At 46.4% G+C, this 20,230-nt stretch overlaps 1 protein-coding gene across 1 annotated transcript in view; it reads right to left on the bottom strand.

Annotated features, from left to right (window-relative positions):
• Positions 1 to 20,230, bottom strand: part of F8 (coagulation factor VIII) — a 463,887-nt gene that overhangs the window by 193,502 nt on the left and 250,155 nt on the right. The gene's annotated exons all lie outside the window — the stretch shown is intronic.

Genomic DNA, 20,230 nt, shown 5'->3' on the forward strand with positions numbered 1-20,230 from the left:
AAGGCGTGGGGGATCCATCCTCCAAAGGGGAAGTCTCTAGCCCTTGTCGTTCCTGCAGTATTCACAGTTCTTCAGCCTAGTAAGAGCTTCTTTGCACCAACCGCTGGCATTTCTTGGGCATCTGCCCATCTCCGAGCTGCTTGTGACTTTTGGACTTGGTCCCCTTGTTCCACAGGTACCTTCAGACAGGAATCCATCGTTGTTGCATTGCTGATTTGTGTTTTCCTTGCATTCTCCCTCTAACACGACTATTTTGTCCTTAGGGGAACTTTGGTGCACTTTGCACTCACTTTTCAGGGTCTTGGGGAGGGTTATTTTTCTAACTCTCACTATTTTCTAATAGTCCCAGCGACCCTCTACAAGGTCACATAGGTTTGGGGTCCATTCGTGGTTCACATTCCACTTTTGGAGTATATGGTTTGTGTTGCCCCTATCCCTATGTTTCCCCATTGCATCCTATTGTAATTATACATTGTTTGCACTGTTTTCTAAGACTATACTGCATATTTTTGCTATGGTGTATATATATCTTGTGTATATTTCCTATCCTCTCACTGAGGGTACACTCTAAGATACTTTGGCATATTGTCATAAAAATAAAGTACCTTTATTTTTAGTATAACTGTGTATTGTGTTTTCTTATGATATTGTGCATATGACACTAAGTGGTACTGTAGTAGCTTCACACGTCTCCTAGTTCAGCCTAAGCTGCTCTGCTAAGCTACCATTATCTATCAGCCTAAGCTGCTAGACACCCTATACACTAATAAGGGATAACTGGGCCTGGTGCAAGGTGCAAGTACCCCTTGGTACTCACTACAAGCCAGTCCAGCCTCCTACATTGGTTGTGCAGTGGTGGGATAAGTGCTTTGAGACTACTTACCACTCTTGTCATTGTACTTTTCATAAGAGAAAAATATACAAAACAAGGTCAGTGTATATACACATAGCCAAAAAGTTTTGCATTTCCTCTTTTCACTCTTTTCTAAGTGCTGAAAAGTACTTCTAAACTTTCAAAAAGTTCTTAAAAGTTTAAAAAGTTTTTTCTGTCTTTCCAAAAAAGTTCTGAAAACTTTTTTCTCTTTGTCTATCACTTTAACTCTCTCAAAAAAATGTCTGGCACAGGCCAAAAAGTTGAACTGTCCAAACTTGCATATGATCACCTTAGCTGGAAAGGAGCAAGGAGTCTCTGCATAGAGAGAGGTTTGAGTGTAGGGAAGAATCCTTCTTTAGAACTGTTAATTAATATGCTTAGAGTACAGGATAAGGCCATAAGTGCCCAATCTGTAGAAAAAGTAGCTAATGGTTCTCAATCTGATCCAGGGACTCCCCCAGGAAAAGGTTCAGGAAAGAAACTTCTCAGCCTGCCCATTACTAGACAGTCTAGCATAGTTGGTACAGAGGTTGAATCACATCATACTGATGATGTGCTCTCACATTATGCTGGTAGCCAAGCTGTTAGGGTGCCCTCTGTAAGGGACAGGTCTCCTTCTGTTCATTCCCATCATACCTCTGTATCTAGAAATGTCCCTCCCACCCACCCTGATGACAGATTGTTAGAAAGGGAGCTCAATAGATTGAGAGTGGAACAAACCAGACTGAAGCTCAAGAAGCAACAGCTGGATTTGGATAGACAGTCTTTAGAAATAGAGAGGGAAAGACATAAGTTGGGTTTAGATACCCATGGTGGCAGCAGCAGTATTCCCATTAGTCATCCTGCAAAAGAGCATGATTCCAGGAATCTGCACAAGATAGTTCCCCCTTATAAGGAGGGGGATGACATTAACAAGTGGTTTGCTGCACTTGAGAGGGCCTGTGTTGTACAGGATGTCCCTCAAAGGCAGTGGGCTGCTATCCTATGGCTATCATTTAGTGGAAAAGGTAGGGATAGGCTCCTTACTGTGAAAGAAAATGATGCCAATAATTTTACAGTTCTTAAGAATGCACTCCTGGATGGTTATGGCTTAACCACTGAACAGTACAGGATAAAGTTCAGAGAAACCAAAAAGGAGTCTTCACAAGACTGGGTTGATTTCATTGACCATTCAGTGAAGGCCTTGGAGGGGTGGTTACATGGCAGTAAAGTTACTGATTATGAAAGCCTGTATAACACAATCCTGAGAGAGCATATACTTAATAATTGTGTGTCTGATTTGTTGCACCAGTACCTGGTAGACTCTGATCTGACCTCTCCCCAAGAATTGGGAAAGAAGGCAGACAAATGGGTCAGAACAAGGGTGAACAGAAAAGTTCATACAGGGGGTGACAAAGATGGCAATAAGAAGAAAGATGGTGAAAAATCTCAAGATAAGCATGGGGATAAGGGTAAAACCAAAGATCCCACTTCAAATCTTAAACACTCTTCAGAAGGTGGGGATAAAACAAATTCTTCCTCTTCTTCCCAACCTGCACACATTAAAAAGCCTTGGTGCTTTGTGTGTAAAAACAGAGGCCATAGGCCAGGGGATAAGTCCTGTCCAGGTAAACCCCCTGAGCCTACCACCACTAATACATCAAGCTCTAGTGCCCCTAGCAGTAGTGGTACTAGTGGTGGGACTGCTGGCAACAGTCAAGCAAAGGGTGTAGTTGGGTTCACTTATGGGTCCATAGTGGAAACTGATGTCATCAGTCCCAAGACAGTTTCTGTCACACCTAGTGGCATTGGCCTTGCCACACTGGCTGCTTGTCCCCTTACAATAGATAAGTACAGGCAGACAGTTTCAATAAATGGTGTTGAGGCCTTGGCCTACAGGGACACAGGTGCCAGTTTCACTTTGGTGACTGAAAACCTAGTGCCTCCTGAACAACACATCATTGGACAACAGTATAAGATTATTGATGTCCATAACTCCACTAAGTTTCTTCCCTTAGCTATAATTCAGTTTAGTTGGGGTGGAGTTACTGGCCCTAAGCAGGTGGTGGTATCACCTAGCTTACCTGTAAACTGTCTCTTAGGTAATGACCTAGAGGCCTCAGGTTGGACTGATGTAGAGTTTTATGCCCATGCAGCCATGCTGGGCATCCCTGAGGAATTGTTCCCTCTCATTTCAAGTGAAATGAAAAAGCAAAGGAGAGAAGGCCTGAAAACTCAGGATCCCTCTCCATCAACAGGTAAAAAGGGGATCACAGTATCCCCTAACCACCCTACCATTCAGGATACTATTCCTGTGGTGGGAGAAACCTCTCCTGGGGTGGCACCTGTTCCAAGGGAATCATCAGCTGGCAAAGCTGGACTCCCTGAGGTGGAAGTACCTCTCTGTGGGATAACTAACATTGGTGAGAAAAACAGCACCATTTTAGTTAACATGGAGCATCCCTCCAACCCTCCCAGAGAAACTTTAGTGCAGAAACCCTGCACTACCTCACAACACTTAGGACAGCATCCCTGCCCTAGTGTGGAGCTCATAGGACAGCATCCCTGCCCTGCTCCAACTCAAGAGAAACAGCATCCCTGTTCCCTCTTCCAGCCAAATGGACAAAGTTTTTGCCCAGCTATGGCTTTACTGAGACAGCATCCCTGTCTGGCATTTCCATCATTACAAATAGGTTCAGTGGATAATTCCCACTGCTCTAAACTAAAAGTTACTGATAGAAACTCTGAAAATACATCTTCACATTGTTGGTTAGCTAAAAAACTTCAAACAGGGTGGTTTACATCCCCACAGGGAAGTAACCATATAGTGGATGATAAAGGGAGTAACCAGTCTATTGCAGAGCTACTCTCTACTTATCACCACTTAGACAATAAAGTCTCAACTGGCCAAGGTTAGCCTTATTGTCCTTCGTTTGGGGGGGGGTTGTGTGAGAAGGTAGCCTCTTTCTAGCCTTGTTACCCCCACTTTTGGCCTGTTGGTGAGTGTATGTCAGGATGTTTGTCACTGTTTTCACTGTCTCACTGGGATCCTGATAGCCAGGCCTCAGTGCTCATAGTGAAAACACTATGTTTTCAGTATGTTTGTTATGTGTCACTGGGATCCTGCTGGTCAGGACCCCAGTGCTCATAGGTTTGTGGCCTATATGTATGTGTCACTGGGACCCTGTCACACAGGGCCCCAGTGCTCATAGGTGTGCATGTATATGTTCCCTGTGTGGTGCCTAACTGTCTCACTGAGGCTCTGCTAACCAGAACCTCAGTGGTTATGCTCTCTCATTACTTTTAAATTGTCACTAACAGGCTAGTGACCATTTTTACCAATTTACATTGGCTTACTGGAACACCCTTATAATTCCCTAGTATATGGTACTGAGGTACCCAGGGTATTGAGGTTCCAGGAGACCCCTATGGGCTGCAGCATTTCTTTTGCCACCCATAGGGAGCTCTGACAATTCTTACACAGGCCTGCCACTGCAGCCTGAGTGAAATAACGTCCACGTTATTTCACAGCCATTTTACACTGCACTTAAGTAACTTATAAGTCACCTATATGTCTAACCTTTACCTGGTAAAGGTTAGGTGCAAAGTTACTTAGTGTGAGGGCACCCTGGCACTAGCCAAGGTGCCCCCACATTGTTCAGAGCCAATTCACTGAACTTTGTGAGTGCGGGGACACCATTACACGCGTGCACTACATATAGGTCACTACCTATATGTAGCTTCACCATGGTAACTCCGAATATGGCCATGTAACATGTCTATGATCATGGAATTGCCCCCTCTATGCCATCCTGGCATTATTGGTACAATTCCATGATCCCAGTGGTCTGTAGCACAGACCCTGGTACTGCCAGACTGCCCTTCCTGGGGTTTCTCTGCAGCTGCTGCTGCTGCCAACCCCTCAGACAGGCAGCTGCCCTCCTGGGGTCCAGCCAGGCCTGGCCCAGGATGGCAGAACAAAGAACTTCCTCTGAGAGAGGGTGTGACACCCTCTCCCTTTGGAAAATGGTGTGAAGGCAGGGGAGGAGTAGCCTCCCCCAGCCTCTGGAAATGCTTTGTTGGGCACAGATGTGCCCAATTCTGCATAAGCCAGTCTACACCGGTTCAGGGACCCCTTAGCCCCTGCTCTGGCGCGAAACTGGACAAAGGAAAGGGGAGTGACCACTCCCCTGACCTGCACCTCCCCTGGGAGGTGTCCAGAGCTCCTCCAGTGTGCTCCAGACCTCTGCCATCTTGGAAACAGAGGTGCTGCTGGCACACTGGACTGCTGTGAGTGGCCAGTGCCACCAGGTGACGTCAGAGACTCCTTGTGATAGGCTCCTTCAGGTGTTAGTAGCCTTTCCTCTCTCCTAGGTAGCCAAACCCTCTTTTCTGGCTATTTAGGGTCTCTGTCTCTGGGGAAACTTCAGATAACGAATGCATGAGCTCAGCCGAGTTCCTCTGCATCTCCCTCTTCACCTTCTGATAAGGAATCGACCGCTGACCGCGCTGGAAGCCTGCAAACCTGCAACATAGTAGCAAAGACGACTACTGCAACTCTGTAACGCTGATCCTGCCGCCTTCTCGACTGTTTTCCTGCTTGTGCATGCTGTGGGGGTAGTCTGCCTCCTCTCTGCACCAGAAGCTCCGAAGAAATCTCCCGTGGGTCGACGGAATCTTCCCCCTGCAACCGCAGGCACCAAAAAGCTGCATTTCCGGTCCCTTGGGTCTCCTCTCAGCACGACGAGCGAGGTCCCTCGAATCCAGCGACACCGTCCAAGTGACCCCCACAGTCCAGTGACTCTTCAGCCCAAGTTTGGTGGAGGTAAGTCCTTGCCTCACCTCGCTGGGCTGCATTGCTGGGAATCGCGACTTTGCAAGCTTCTCCGGCCCCTGTGCACTTCCGGCGGAAATCCTTCGTGCACAGCCAAGCCTGGGTCCACGGCACTCTAACCTGCATTGCACGACTTTCTAAGTTGGTCTCCGGCGACGTGGGACTCCTTTGTGCAACTTCGGCGAGCACCGTTTCACGCATCCTCGTAGTGCCTGTTTCTGGCACTTCTCCGGGTGCTACCTGCTTCAGTGAGGGCTCCTTGTCTTGCTCGACGTCCCCTCTCTCTGCAGATCCAATTTGCGACCTCCTGGTCCCTCCTGGGCCCCAGCAGCGTCCAAAAACGCCAAACGCACGATTTGCGTGTAGCAAGGCTTGTTGGCGTCCATCCGGCGGGAAAACACTTCTGCACGACTCTCCAAGGCGTGGGGGATCCATCCTCCAAAGGGGAAGTCTCTAGCCCTTGTCGTTCCTGCAGTATTCACAGTTCTTCAGCCTAGTAAGAGCTTCTTTGCACCAACCGCTGGCATTTCTTGGGCATCTGCCCATCTCCGAGCTGCTTGTGACTTTTGGACTTGGTCCCCTTGTTCCACAGGTACCTTCAGACAGGAATCCATCGTTGTTGCATTGCTGATTTGTGTTTTCCTTGCATTCTCCCTCTAACACGACTATTTTGTCCTTAGGGGAACTTTGGTGCACTTTGCACTCACTTTTCAGGGTCTTGGGGAGGGTTATTTTTCTAACTCTCACTATTTTCTAATAGTCCCAGCGACCCTCTACAAGGTCACATAGGTTTGGGGTCCATTCGTGGTTCACATTCCACTTTTGGAGTATATGGTTTGTGTTGCCCCTATCCCTATGTTTCCCCATTGCATCCTATTGTAATTATACATTGTTTGCACTGTTTTCTAAGACTATACTGCATATTTTTGCTATGGTGTATATATATCTTGTGTATATTTCCTATCCTCTCACTGAGGGTACACTCTAAGATACTTTGGCATATTGTCATAAAAATAAAGTACCTTTATTTTTAGTATAACTGTGTATTGTGTTTTCTTATGATATTGTGCATATGACACTAAGTGGTACTGTAGTAGCTTCACACGTCTCCTAGTTCAGCCTAAGCTGCTCTGCTAAGCTACCATTATCTATCAGCCTAAGCTGCTAGACACCCTATACACTAATAAGGGATAACTGGGCCTGGTGCAAGGTGCAAGTACCCCTTGGTACTCACTACAAGCCAGTCCAGCCTCCTACACTTACCACTCTTTTCATTGTACTTTTCATAAGAGAAAAATATACAAAACAAGTTCAGTGTGTGTACACATAGCTAAAAAGTTTTGCATTTCCTCTTTTCACTGTTTTCTAAGTGCTGAAAAGTACTTCTAAACTTTCAAAAAGTTCTTAAAAGTTTAAAAAGTTTTTTTTCTGTCTTTCTAAAAAGTTCTGAAAACTTTTTTCTCTTTTTCTATCACTTTAACTCTCTCTAAAAATGTCTGGCACAGGCCAAAATGCTGATCTGTCCAAACTTGCATATGACAACCTTAGCTGGAAAAGAGCAAGGAGTCTCTGCATAGAGAGAGGTTTGAGTGTAGGGAAGAATCCTTCCTTGGAACTGTTAATTAACATGCTTAGAGAACAAGATAAGGCTATAAGTGCCCCATCTGTTGAAAAAGTAGCTAATGGTTCTCAATCTGATCCAGGGACTCCCCCAGGAAAAGGTTCAGGAAAGAAACTTCTTAGCCTGCCCATTACTAGACAGTCTAGCATAGTTGGTACTGAGGTGGAGTCACATCATACAGATGATGTGCTCTCACATTACACTGTCAGCCAAGCTGTTAGGGTGGCCTCTGTAAGGGACAGGTCTCCTTCTGTTCATTCCCATCATACCTCTGTATCTAGAAATGTCCCTCCCACCAGCCCTGATGACAGATTGTTAGAAAGGGAACTCAATACGTTGAGGGTGGACAAACCAGACTGAAGCTTAAAAAGCAACAGCTGGATTTGGATAGACAGTCTTTAGAAATAGAGAGGGAAAGACAGAAGTTGGGTTTAGAAACCCATGGTGGCAGCAGCAGTATTCCCCATAGTCATCCTGTAAAAGAGCATGATTCCAGGAATCTGCACAAGATAGTTCCCCCTTAAAAGGAGGGGGATGACATTAACAAGTGGTTTGCTGCACTTGAGAGGACCTGTGTTGTACAGGATGTCCCTCAAAGGCAGTGGGCTGCTATCCTATGGCTATCATTTAGTGGAAATGGTAGGGATAGGCTCCTTACTGTGAAAGAAAGTGATGCCAATAATTTTACAGTTCTTAAGAATGCACTCCTGGATGGTTATGGCTTAACCACTGAACAATACAGGATAAAGTTCAGAGAGACCAAAAAGGAGTCTTCACAAGACTGGGTTGATTTCATTGACCATTCAGTGAAGGCCTTGGAGGGGTGGTTACATGGCAGTAAAGTTACTGATTATGACAGCCTGTATAACTTGATCCTGAGAGATCATATTCTTAATAATTGTGTGTCTGATTTGTTGCACCAGTACTTGGTGGACTCTGATCTGACCTCTCCCCAAGAATTGGGAAAGAAGGCAGACAAATGGGTCAGAACAAGGGTGAACAGAAAAGTTCATACAGGGGGTGACAAAGAGAACACTAAGAAGAAAGATGGTGAAAAATCTCAAGATAAGCATGGGGATAACGGTAAAACCAAAGATCCCACTTCAAATCTTAAACACTCTTCAGGGGATGGGGATAAAACAAATTCTTCCTCTTCTTCTCAACCTACACAATTTAAAAAGCCTTGGTGCTTTGTGTGTAAAAATAGAGGCCATAGGCCAGGGGATAAGTCTTGTCCAGGTAAACCCCCTGAGCCTACCACCACTAATACATCAAGCTCTAGTGCCCCTAGCAGTAGTGGTACTAGTGGTGGGACTGCTGGCAACAGTCAAGCTAAGGGTGTAGTTGGGTTCACTTATGGGTCCATAGTAGAAACTGGGGTAGTCAGTCCCAAGACAGTTTCTGTCACACCTAGTGGCATTGGCCTTGCCACACTGGCTGCTTGTCCCCTTACAATGGATAAGTACAGGCAGACAGTTGCAATAAATGGTGTTGAGGCCTTGGCCTACAGGGACACAGGTGCCAGTATCACTTTGGTGACTGAAAACCTAGTGCACCCTGATCAACACATCATTGGGCAACAGTATAAGATTATTGATGTCCATAACTCCACTAAGTTTCTTCCCTTAGCTATAATTCAGTTTAGTTGGGATGGAGTTACTGGCCCTAAGCAGGTGGTGGTATCACCTAGCTTACCTGTAGACTGTCTCTTAGGTAATGACCTAGAGGCCTCAGGTTGGGCTGATGTAGAGTTTTATGCCCATGCAGCCATGCTGGGCATCCCTGAGGAATTGTTCCCTCTCATTTCTACTAAAATGAAAAAGCAAAGGAGAGAAGGCCTGAAAACTCAGGATCCCTCTCCATCAACAGGTAAAAAGGATATCACAGTATCCCCTAACCACCCTACCATTCAGGATACCATTCCTGTGGTGGGAGAAACCTCTCCTGGGGTGGCACCTGTTCCAAGGGAATCATCAGCTGGCATAGCTGTACTCCATGAGGTGGAAGTACCTCTCTGTGGGATAACTAACATTGGTGACAAAAAGAGCACCATTTTAGTTAACATGGAGCATCCCTCCAACCCTCCCAGAGAAACGTTAGTGCAGAAACCCTGCACTACCTCACAACACTTAGGACAGCATCCCTGCCCTAGTGTGGAGCTCATAGGACAGCATCCCTGCCCTGCTCCAACTCAAGAGAAACAGCATCCCTGTTCTCTCTTCCAGTCATATGGACAAGGTTTTTGCCCAGCTATGGCTTTTCTGAGACAGCATCCCTGTCTGGCATTTCAATCACTACAAATAGGTTCAGTGGACAATTCCCACTGCTCTAAACTAAAACTTACTGATAGAAACTCTGAAAATACATCTTCACATTGTTGCTTAGCTAAAAAACTTCAAACAGGGTGGTTTACATCCCCACAGGGAAGTAACCATATAGTGGATGATAAAGGGAGTAACCAGTCTATTGCAGAGCTACTCTCTACTTATCACCACTTAGACAATAAAGTCTCAACTGGCCAAGGTTAGCCTTATTGTCCTTCGTTTGGGGGGGGGGGGTTGTGTGAGAAAGTAGCCTCTTTCTAGCCTTGTTACCCCCACTTTTGGCTTGTTTGTGAGTGTATGTCAGGGTGTTTTCACTGTCTCACTGGGATCCTGCTAGCCAGGGCCCAGTGCTCATAGTGAAAACCCTATGTTTTCAGTATGTTTGTTATGTGTCACTGGGACCCTGCTAGTCAGGACCCCAGTGCTCATAAGTTTGTGGCCTATATGTATGTGTTCCCTGTGTAGTGCATAACTGTCTCACTGAGGCTCTGCTAACCAGAACCTCAGTGGTTATGCTCTCTCATTTCTTTCAAATTGTTACTAACAGGCTAGTGACCAATTTTACCAATTTACATTGGCTTACTGGAACACCCTTATAATTCCCTAGTATATGGTACTGAGGTACCCAGGGTATTGGGGTTCCAGGAGATCCCTATGGGCTGCAGCATTTCTTTTGCCACCCATAGGGAGCTCTGACAATTCTTACACAGGCCTGCCACTGCAGCCTGAGTGAAATAACGTCCACGTTATTTCACAGCCATTTTACACTGCACTTAAGTAACTTATAAGTCACCTATATGTCTAACCTTTACCTGGTAAAGGTTAGGTGCAAAGTTACTTAGTGTGAGGGCACCCTGGCACTAGCCAAGGTGCCCCCACATTGTTCAGAGCCAATTCTCTGAACTTTGTGAGTGCGGGGACACCATTACACGCGTGCACTACATATAGGTCAATACCTATATGTAGCTTCACAATGGTAACTCCGAATATGGCCATGTAACATGTCTAAGATCATGGAATTGCCCCCTCTATGCCATCCTGGCATTGTTGGCACAATTCGATGATCCCAGTGGTCTGTAGCACAGACCCTGGTACTGCCAAACTGCCTTTTCTGGGGTTTCACTGCAGCTGCTGCTGCTGCCAACCCCTCAGACAGGTTTCTGCCCCCCTGGGGTCAAGCCAGCCTTGTCCCAGGATGGCAGAACAAAGGACTTCCTCTGAGAGAGGGTGTTACACCCTCTCCCTTTGGAAAATGGTGTGAAGGCAGGGGAGGAGTAGCCTCCCCCCAGCCTCTGGAAATGCTTTCTTGGGCACAGATGTGCCCAATTCTGCATAAGCCAGTCTACACCGGTTCAGGGACCCCTTAGTCCTGCTCTGGCGCGAAACTGGACAAAGGAAAGGGGAGTGACCACTCCCCTGACCTGCACCTCCCCTGGGAGGTGTCCAGAGCTCCTCCAGTGTGCTCCAGACCTCTGCCATCTTGGAAACAGAGGTGCTGCTGGCACACTGGACTGCTCTGAGTGGCCAGTGCCACCAGGTGACGTCAGAGACTCCTTCTGATAGGCTCCTTCAGGTGTTAGTAGCCTATCCTCTCTCCTAAGTAGCCAAACCCTCTTTTCTGGCTATTTAGGGTCTCTGTCTCTGGGGAAACTTTAGATAACGAATGCAAGAGCTCATCAGAGTTCCTCTGCATCTCTCTCTTCACCTTCTGCCAAGGAATCGACTGCTGACCGCGCTGGAAGCCCGCAACACTGCAACAAAGTAGCAAAGACGACTACTGCAACTCTATAACGCTGATCCTGCCGCCTTCTCGACTGTTTTCCTGGTGGTGCATGCTGTGGGGGTAGTCTGCCTCCTCTCTGCACTAGAAGCTCCGAAGAAATCTCCCGTGGGTCGACGGAATCTTCCCCCTGCAACCGCAGGCACCAAAAAGCTGCATTACCGGTCCCTTGGGTCTCCTCTCAGCACGACGAGCGAGGTCCCTCGAATCCAGCAACTGTGTCCAAGTGGCCCCCACAGTCCAGTGACTCTTCAGTCCAAGTTTGGTGGAGGTAAGTCCTTGCCTCACCTCACTAGACTGCATTGCTGGGAACCACGACTTTTGCAGCTACTCCGGCCCCTGTGCACTTCCGGCGGAAATCCTTTGTGCACAGCCAAGCCTGGGTCCACGGCACTCTAACCTGCATTGCACGACTTTCTAAGTTGGTCTCCGGCGACGTGGGACTCCTTTGTGTAACTTCGGGTGAGCACCGTTTCACGCATCCTCGTAGTGCCTGTTTCTGGCACTTCTCCGGGTGCTACCTGCTCCTGAGAGGGCTCCTTGTCTTGCTCGACGTCCCCTCTCTCTCCTGGTCCAATTTGCGACCTCCTGGTCCCTCCTGGGCCACAGCAGTGTCCAAAAACGCTAACCGCACGATTTGCAGCTAGCAAGGCTTGTTGGCGTTCTTTCGGCGGGAAAACACTTCTGTACGACTCTCCACGGCACGAGGGATCCGTCCACCAAAGGGGAAGTCTCTAGCCCTTTTCGTTCTTGCAGAAACCTCAGCTTCTTCTGTCCAGTAGAAGCTTCTTTGCATCCACAGCTGGCATTTCCTGGGCATATGCCCATCTCCGACTTGCTTGTGACTTTTGGACTTGGTCCCCTTGTTCCACAGGTACCCTAGATTGGAAATCCACAGTTGTTGCATTGTTGGTTTGTGTCTTTCCTGCATTATTCCTCTATCACGACGTCTTTGGGGGAACTTTAGTGCACTTTGCACTCACTTTTCAGGGTCTTGGGGAGGTCTAATTTTCTAACTCTCACTATTTTCTAATAGTCCCAGCGACCCTCTACAAGGTCACATAGGTTTGGGGTCCATTCGTGGTTCGCATTCCACTTTTGGAGTATATGGTTTGTGTTGCCCCTATCCCTATGTGTCCCCATTGCATCCTATTGTAACTATATATTGTTTGCACTGTTTTCTAAGACTATACTGCATATTTTTAGTACTGTGTACATATAACTTGTGTATATTTGCTATCCTCACTCTGAGGGTACACTCTGAGATACTGTGACATATTGTCATAAAAATAAAGTACCTTTATTTTTAGTATAACTGTGTATTGTGTTTTCTTATGATATTGTGCAAGTGACACTTGTGGTACTGTAGTAGCTTCACACGTCTCCTAGTTCAGCCTAAGCTGCTCTGCTAAGCTACCATTATCTATCAGCCTATGCTGCTAGACACCCTATACACTAATAAGGGATAACTGGGCCTGGTGCAAGGTGCAAGTACCCCTTGGTACTCACTACAAGCCAGTCCAGCCTCCTACACCATGCAGATTTCAAACTGCATATAACACAGATAGGTCAGTGGGTTACTTTAGCTTCTGTCAGAGAGATCCATTTGTCACTTGCAGTTTAGAAGTTAAAATCCTGATATAGAACGGTGAGTTATTAACTGTCATCAAGGAGCTGCGCGAGAGATTGAAGGTATAGATTAGAATGTCTTTCATTATCCTAAAGGGTTCATTTGGGTAGAAATCCATTCTTATTATTAAAGAGAACCCCCAACCACGGTGTCATATTTTAAATATTGAGTCTGTGCTTATCCAGACCAAGGCCACTTAAACTCTACTGCCTACCAGTAATGATGACGTGACTCCTACACCTTGTGTCCTCTGTCACATGTAACATGTCCTATACACTGATTTACACACATGTTATTGCATGTCTGTGTGTAATGTGTGTGTGATATAAAGTGCTCTGACATCATACACTGGGATGAGTGGCTCTATAAAAATAAATGCATCTGAGAGAGAGTGGTAATGGAGACTTGAAGAGCACTTTTGAAGGGTGGTAGTGAGGGAATCCGTGGCGTGATGAGCAACAACAGGTTTAGTGCGGTAGATTCTAATGGCATGCTCAACAATAAGAGGTGGAGAGATCACAAATGACCATCATCGATCAGTCCCAGCAGATATTGAATGTTATCGCTACAATGCAAGCCTAAGGTCGACCTTAGGGAGTGCAAGCCTTCGGTCAGCCTCTCATGTCCAAAGAGTCTGTGATCCCCTCTCTTATGGCAGCCAATGTTAGGGACCAACTTCATGCAGAGGCCCTGAGACTTCTACGCATTGACACAAGCGAAATGATTCTTTATAGTTCAGCCACATGTGTATCAATCATGTGGGCACTGAGAAGGAAGTATTGGCGCCAGGCATTTTGTAAAGCACTTTTTATTGGTTTTGAGAACATTAATCATGTTGATGAAAACATGTCCTTCTGGACTTAATGTTGGAAGTTTTCCAATCCATGAGCCAAGAAGATTATTTGGTGTCAATAGACCTGTTCCCATCCACCAATACATCAAAAACTTCTGAAATGTTTATTAGAACTTGTTCAATGCTCTGAAGTCCAAGATGGGACACCATTCATTCCCCAGGTTTGGCTATTACATGATTACATTGCATTGTACATTACATGCAGTATGAGGCACAGTTCTCCAACACGTGGACCTGCAACTGACGAACTAGAAACCGCAACTCCTAATGCGCTCTTCTTCACTGCAGCTCTGCTTTTAACAGAATTCCCACAGGAAAAATCTGTATGGAAGAGTTTGGGAGTGTTCTTTCTCTGTCATTCAATCTCTTCACACTGGTAATTGTACAAAGTTCACACACGTTGCGCACATCTGCTGCTTTGTTTAGACAATAAATACATTTATGGGCAGATTTACTACGATTTTGCGCTAGGGTTGTGTCACTTTTGTGACAGAGCGCAACGCAAAATCATTTTTGGTATTTATTAAGCCTAGCAAAGCCACTTTGTGTGGCTTTGTATAGTTTAGTTAATGCAAAGTAGGGAAGGCATTCCGTGGGTGCAGCATGGGCATTCCCACGTATCCACCTGTGGACTTTGGCGCAGTCACAGATTTACCAAATCTAGAAAACCCGGGAATTAGTGAAAAAGTGTTGCCTTCTTGAATCAGGCGTAACTAGGAGAAATATCTTTATTACTTCTCGATGTCTCCTCTTTCTGCATTCTGCAGCACCTTAGGAAGAGGAAAACACCATTAAGGATTGTTTTTGTGCAGGAAGGTGTCCCGCCCTCAACAAAAACAATGTGTCTGAAACCAGACACCTTTGCACCATGGTGTAAAAGTGCCTGTGTTGGCGCTAGGCAGCACATAGTGTGCCAGCGCTAGGAAACAGCAGAAATGTGTCATATCTTAGTAGGTACAGCACAGTTCTGCTGACTCCCTCCGTGCAACGCAGCACAGTATCTTTGCTAACTGGCCTGCGTTGTGTGACATATAAGTAAATGCACCCCTTAGTCTGTGGGTTTTCAGAAACATCGTCTGCACTCCACATGTAGTCCATGACTTGGAGAGAGATTTTGACGTTGATGCCTCAGGCATGGTGGTTTGGTTTTGAGATTTGCAGACAAGGGCAACCCCGGCTTACCTTTGGTTAATATAGATTATAGAACAACCTTTATTGAAAAGACAACTGGTGCTATGAAGGAAAAAAGAGCTCAGTTCTAGGGGTTCCCTGTTGCCTGTCCAGATGAGGAAGAACATTTCACAGTTAGTGCCCCCTGCACTGGTTTGGGTGGACTTTGGGCAATAGATGAGGCGGTGGGCTGCTGCTGGTCTTTGGTTGTTTCTAGTTTGTTGTCAAAGTTACTTACTGTATGTTGATACTGCTGTGCTAGCACTCACTGCCAAGGCTTCCCAGTCTCAACCAAACCTGGAGAGCCAACAATTCCATCTCCCATGAGGGAAGAGGACAGTATCCTGAGTCCTAGGGTGAAAAGGAAAATCTTATGAGTCCTTTGAAGCCTGGAAGGGATGCTACAGGGTCCCAGCTCAGAGGGTACATCCATCTCTGGGATGAGGCTTGCTCACTGCACCTGCAGTCCTGCAATGCTCTCTGCAAGCCTTCAGCCCTCTATAAAGTGCGAAGGTCCCTGGGTCAGTTCTGTCCAGCTTGCTGCAAGGTGGCTTGTTTCCTTGAAGACACCTTCACGCAGGCTTCAGTCCACTATTCTTTGCTTCTGATTTTTCATGGTCAGGTGCCTGCACCTTTCCACTGTGGGCAGCATTTAATCATCTTTAAAGTTGAAGCAGCACCCTAGACTAGTCCTTGTCTTGAGGGGTAACAGCAAGAAGCAGAGTCCTGTCCCTGGCAAATACCTCTTCAGAGTGGTGCAGAATGTTTCCTTCTGGAGCGCAGACAGGGATTGCAACATACTTATTCTAATTTGGAGGCACTGGCCGACAGCAGTGCCCACTAAAGCACATGTTTTTGCTAAAATTAGATTACACTCCCCCCCCCCATCTAATATCAATACACCTTCCTGGGGAAGAATTCCTCTCTTTATCCTGACATTTCTCCTTTTATCTAGAGCTTTTTAGAGGGGTTGCGGATGAGCTGCAATGAAAAGGTCAAGCTACATGTATGATGTTGAATGAAACCAGATGCCCTCAGTCAAGTTCTTAAGTTGCTAGGCTACATTTAGTGCAACACAAATGAAAGAAGGAGTGGTCAGTGGTGGGGAATATGGTGACTGGCAGAAGGCAGTGTAGATTAGTCAAGCCTATCATATCCCTACTGATTCTGTGGTGCCGAGCATAAAGGCTGTCACATCCATGTGGTGAAAAATGCTACCTTAATGGGAGCTACAATTTTTGCAGACACTTTATTCCAAGTGACCTGATAATTCTCCCACGCGCTTCAGCCCCCAGGTTTACCGATACCAGGGGTACTGATAATATGAAGAGAGAGAGTTCTAGTAGGATTACAAGTGCACATCTGAAGGTCTCCTTAGAAACAAGAAATTACCTGGGTAATCAGTAATTCTGGGTACGATTACCCAAGTGGTGCCTCTTTTTTTTCCTGGATTATCACAAACACATTTTGGCTGCTTTCAACAGAAAACCCTTTGTGAAATAAATGAAGCCATAGTGTTTCCATTAATATTAATAGGCCACTTGTAATTAGGGCCACACTGTAGTCCCCATAGGACACTATTAACAGTGCACACAATCTCCCATTAACACATACCTCTGAGGCTGAAATAGTTCCTCTTCAATTGTTAAATTTATAAGGTGCTTTTTTATAATTATATACCACATCACCACCTCTACCAACCTTCATTTGTACAGTTTCTGCTCAAAGTTCAATTAAATCTTTCAATTTGTCCATTTGTTCTGAGGTGATGTGGTGTGGATTTCCTGGCATACTTACGTTTACCTTCAGAAAATCCTCAATGGTACAATTGTAGGATGAAATAATGCTTACAAAATAGTTTTTACTTAAATCACATTATCAGTATTCAGCTCCACTATACAATAACATCCGCATCATTAGAATGATGGTCTATGAAAACATGGTAATCACCAAGGTAAGCTAGGCACTCACAGGTAGTTAAGAAGAGCAAGTCCTTTTTTATTCAAGAAGGACACATTAAATAATCGCCTAAGTTTCACCAATGACAGGCTTACACACATACAGATTCCAAGGAAACAATTCCAGCACAGTCCACTGTTTCTACAATATTTGGAGGAACCTCGCTCACTCACACCAACATTCTTTCTTCTCACACAAGTGGGTCTACCACTTGTGCACACATACACAATGGCACACCATATCCCACTCTCCCTGTACACTGGTTGAGTTAAGCATCAAACTGAAATATGCAAGTGATACCAAGAAAGCTACTTTATATGCTAAAAGTAATGCCCAGCACATTTCTAAAGGGACTTTGTCTTCTTGTGCTTGTTAATAACAATATGCATTAGTTGTAGATTTTTAAAAAACCTGTAGGTGGTTCTCTACATATATACTGATAATATTCAGCACAATGTGGTCTTAATAGAAAGAGATGATCGATGCACAGAACTATCATTCTGATACAATGCTTGTCCTGGAAGAGTGACCATAGACAGTGTCTGAATATCCAGGCGACTGAAGTCCTTAACATATGGTCTGTAAGAACATAACGTAAGGTATTCCTGTGTAAGTCTGAAAAGGAAAATCCATAAACTTCAGGAAATACTCTGAGCACAAAGTCTGGATGGGGGTTCAACATGCAACAGTAACTGAACACCAGCAACTCCCAGCTGAACAAAGGTGCAAGTTTAAAACTCTGATCTCTATGCACTATGTTAACCACAAAACAAGCCTTGAAAAACAATTCAGCTTATGCCGCTCCCTATATTGCTTGACGAACCCCAAATTCCTCAGCAGGCATTTGACTGAACACACATCTGTCCAACCCTTACCAACTGGCTGTTGGAGCTTGTCGCTCCTAAGAGTCTCCCCTGGCCCTCTTGAAGGACACAAACCTGGAACTTCCCCAAATCATTGTCGATCAAAATGCATATGAAAACCGAGCCCTACGAGGAATCCTCCATTTAAAGTTCGCCTCCTTACTTGATTTAGACCATCCTCCAGCACCTTGAAGCCTTTATTAATGCTTTACTGAAAAACTTAACGTGCATGCTCATCTCCTCATTGAGGTGTTAGCGGCATTTCTAAGTCTTGCTTTGTGTACAGAACTGAAGGTCAGTGAGACACGAAAGGTAGGTGTAAAGTGCACCTACTACCCCCAAAGAGCACAGAAGTCATGATAGGGGGATTCTGCAGGAAGAACAAACACCAGCAATGCAACAACAGTGGGTTTACGGACCTGAGTACCTGTAAGACAAGGGGACCAAGTCCAATAGTCGCAACAGTGTCAGGAGCCCAGGAAATGCCAGCTGAGGGTGCAAAGAAGCTGCCGCCGGTTGGAAGAAGCTTGGAGTTCTGCAAGAAAGAAGAGAGATAGGAACTTCTCCTTTGGAAGACGGATGTTCCACGTCGCGATGAAGCTTGCAGAGGTGTTCCCATGCAGAAAGACCGCAAACAAGCCTTGCTAGCTGCAAGGGTCGCGGTAGAGGTTTTTGGGTGCTGCTGTGGCCCAGGAGGGACCAGGATGTCACCACTTGGAGGAGGGGACAGAGGGGCCACCAGCAAGCCAGGGAGCCCTCACAGAAGAAGGCAGCACCCGCAGAAGTACCTGAACAGGCACTTGGAAGAAAAGTGAACCGGAGTCCACCCGAAGTCACAAAAGGGAGTCCCACGATGCCGGAGGATAACTCAGAAGGTTGTGCACTGCAGGAAGGAGTGTCGGGGACCCAGGCTTGGCTGTGCACAAAGGAAATCCTGGAAGAGTGCACAGGAGTTGGAGCAGCTGCAAATCACGCAGTACCCAGCAATGAGGTGTAGCGTGGGCAGGCAAGGACTTACCTCCACCAAACTTGGACTGAAGAGTCACTGAACTGTGGGAGTCACTTGGACAGAGTTTGCAGAGTTCCAGGGACCACGCTCGTCGTGCTAAGAGGGGACCCAGAGGACCAGTGATGCAGTTTTTTGGTGCCTGCGGTTGCAGGGGGAAGATTCTGTCGACCCACAGGAGATTTCTTCAGAGCTCCTAGTGCAGAGAGGAGGTAGGCTACCCCAAGAGCATGCACCACCTGGAAACAGTTGAGAAAGCCGGCAGGATGAAGCAATACAAGGTTGCTAGTAGTCGTCTTGCTACTTTGTTGCGGTTTGCAGGTGTCCTTAGCAGTCAGCGGTCGATCCTTTGGTAGATGGTGAAGAGGGAGATGCAGAGGAACTCTGATGAGCTCTTGCATTTGTTATCTGAAGAATTCCCCAAAGCAGAGACCCTAAGTAGCCAGAAAAGGAGGTTTGGCTACCTAGGAATGAGGATTGGTTACCAAGAGAGGTAAGAGCCTCAGAAGGATCCTCTGATGTCACCTGCTGGCACTGGCCACTCAGAGTAGTCCAGTGTGCTACAGACACCGCTGTTGCCAAGATGGCAGAGGTCTGGGACACACTGGAGGAGCTCTGGGCACCTCCCCTGGGAGGTGCAGGTCAGGGGAGTGGCCACTCCCCTTTCCTTTGTCCAGTTTCGCACCAGAGCAGGGCTGGGGGGATCCCTGAACCGGTGTAGACTGGCTTATGCAGAGATGGGCACCATCTGTGCCCATCAAAGCATTTCCAGAGGCTGGGGGAGGCTACTCCTCCCCAGCCTTCACACCTATTTCCAAAGGGAGAGGGTGTTACACCCTCTCTCAGAGGAAGTCTTTTGTTCTGCCTTCCTGGGCCAGGGCTGCCTGGACCCCAGGAGGGCAGAAACCTGTCTGAGGGGTTAGCAGCAGCAGCAGCTGCAGTGGAGACCCCGGAAAGGCAGTTTGGCAGTACCCGGGTTCTGTGCTAGAGACCCAGGGGATCATGGAATTGTCCCCCCAATGCCAGAATGGTATTGGGGTGACAATTCCATGATCTTAGACATGATCTTAGACATGTTACATGGCCATGTTCGGAGTTACTATTGACGCTGTACGTATGTAGTGGCCTATGTACAGTGCACGGGTGTAATGGTGTCCCCGCACTCACAAAGTCCAGGGAATTTGCCCTGAATGATGTGGGGGCACCTTGGCTAGTGCCAGGGTGGCCACACACTAAGTAACTTTGCACCCAACCTTCACTAGGTGAAGGTTAGACATATAGGTGACTTATAAGTTACTTAAGTGCAGTGGTAAATGGCTGTGAAATAACGTGGATGT

This window comes from Pleurodeles waltl, chromosome 10 (assembly GCF_031143425.1).
Source record: "Pleurodeles waltl isolate 20211129_DDA chromosome 10, aPleWal1.hap1.20221129, whole genome shotgun sequence".
Lineage (NCBI taxonomy): Eukaryota > Metazoa > Chordata > Amphibia > Caudata > Salamandridae > Pleurodeles > Pleurodeles waltl.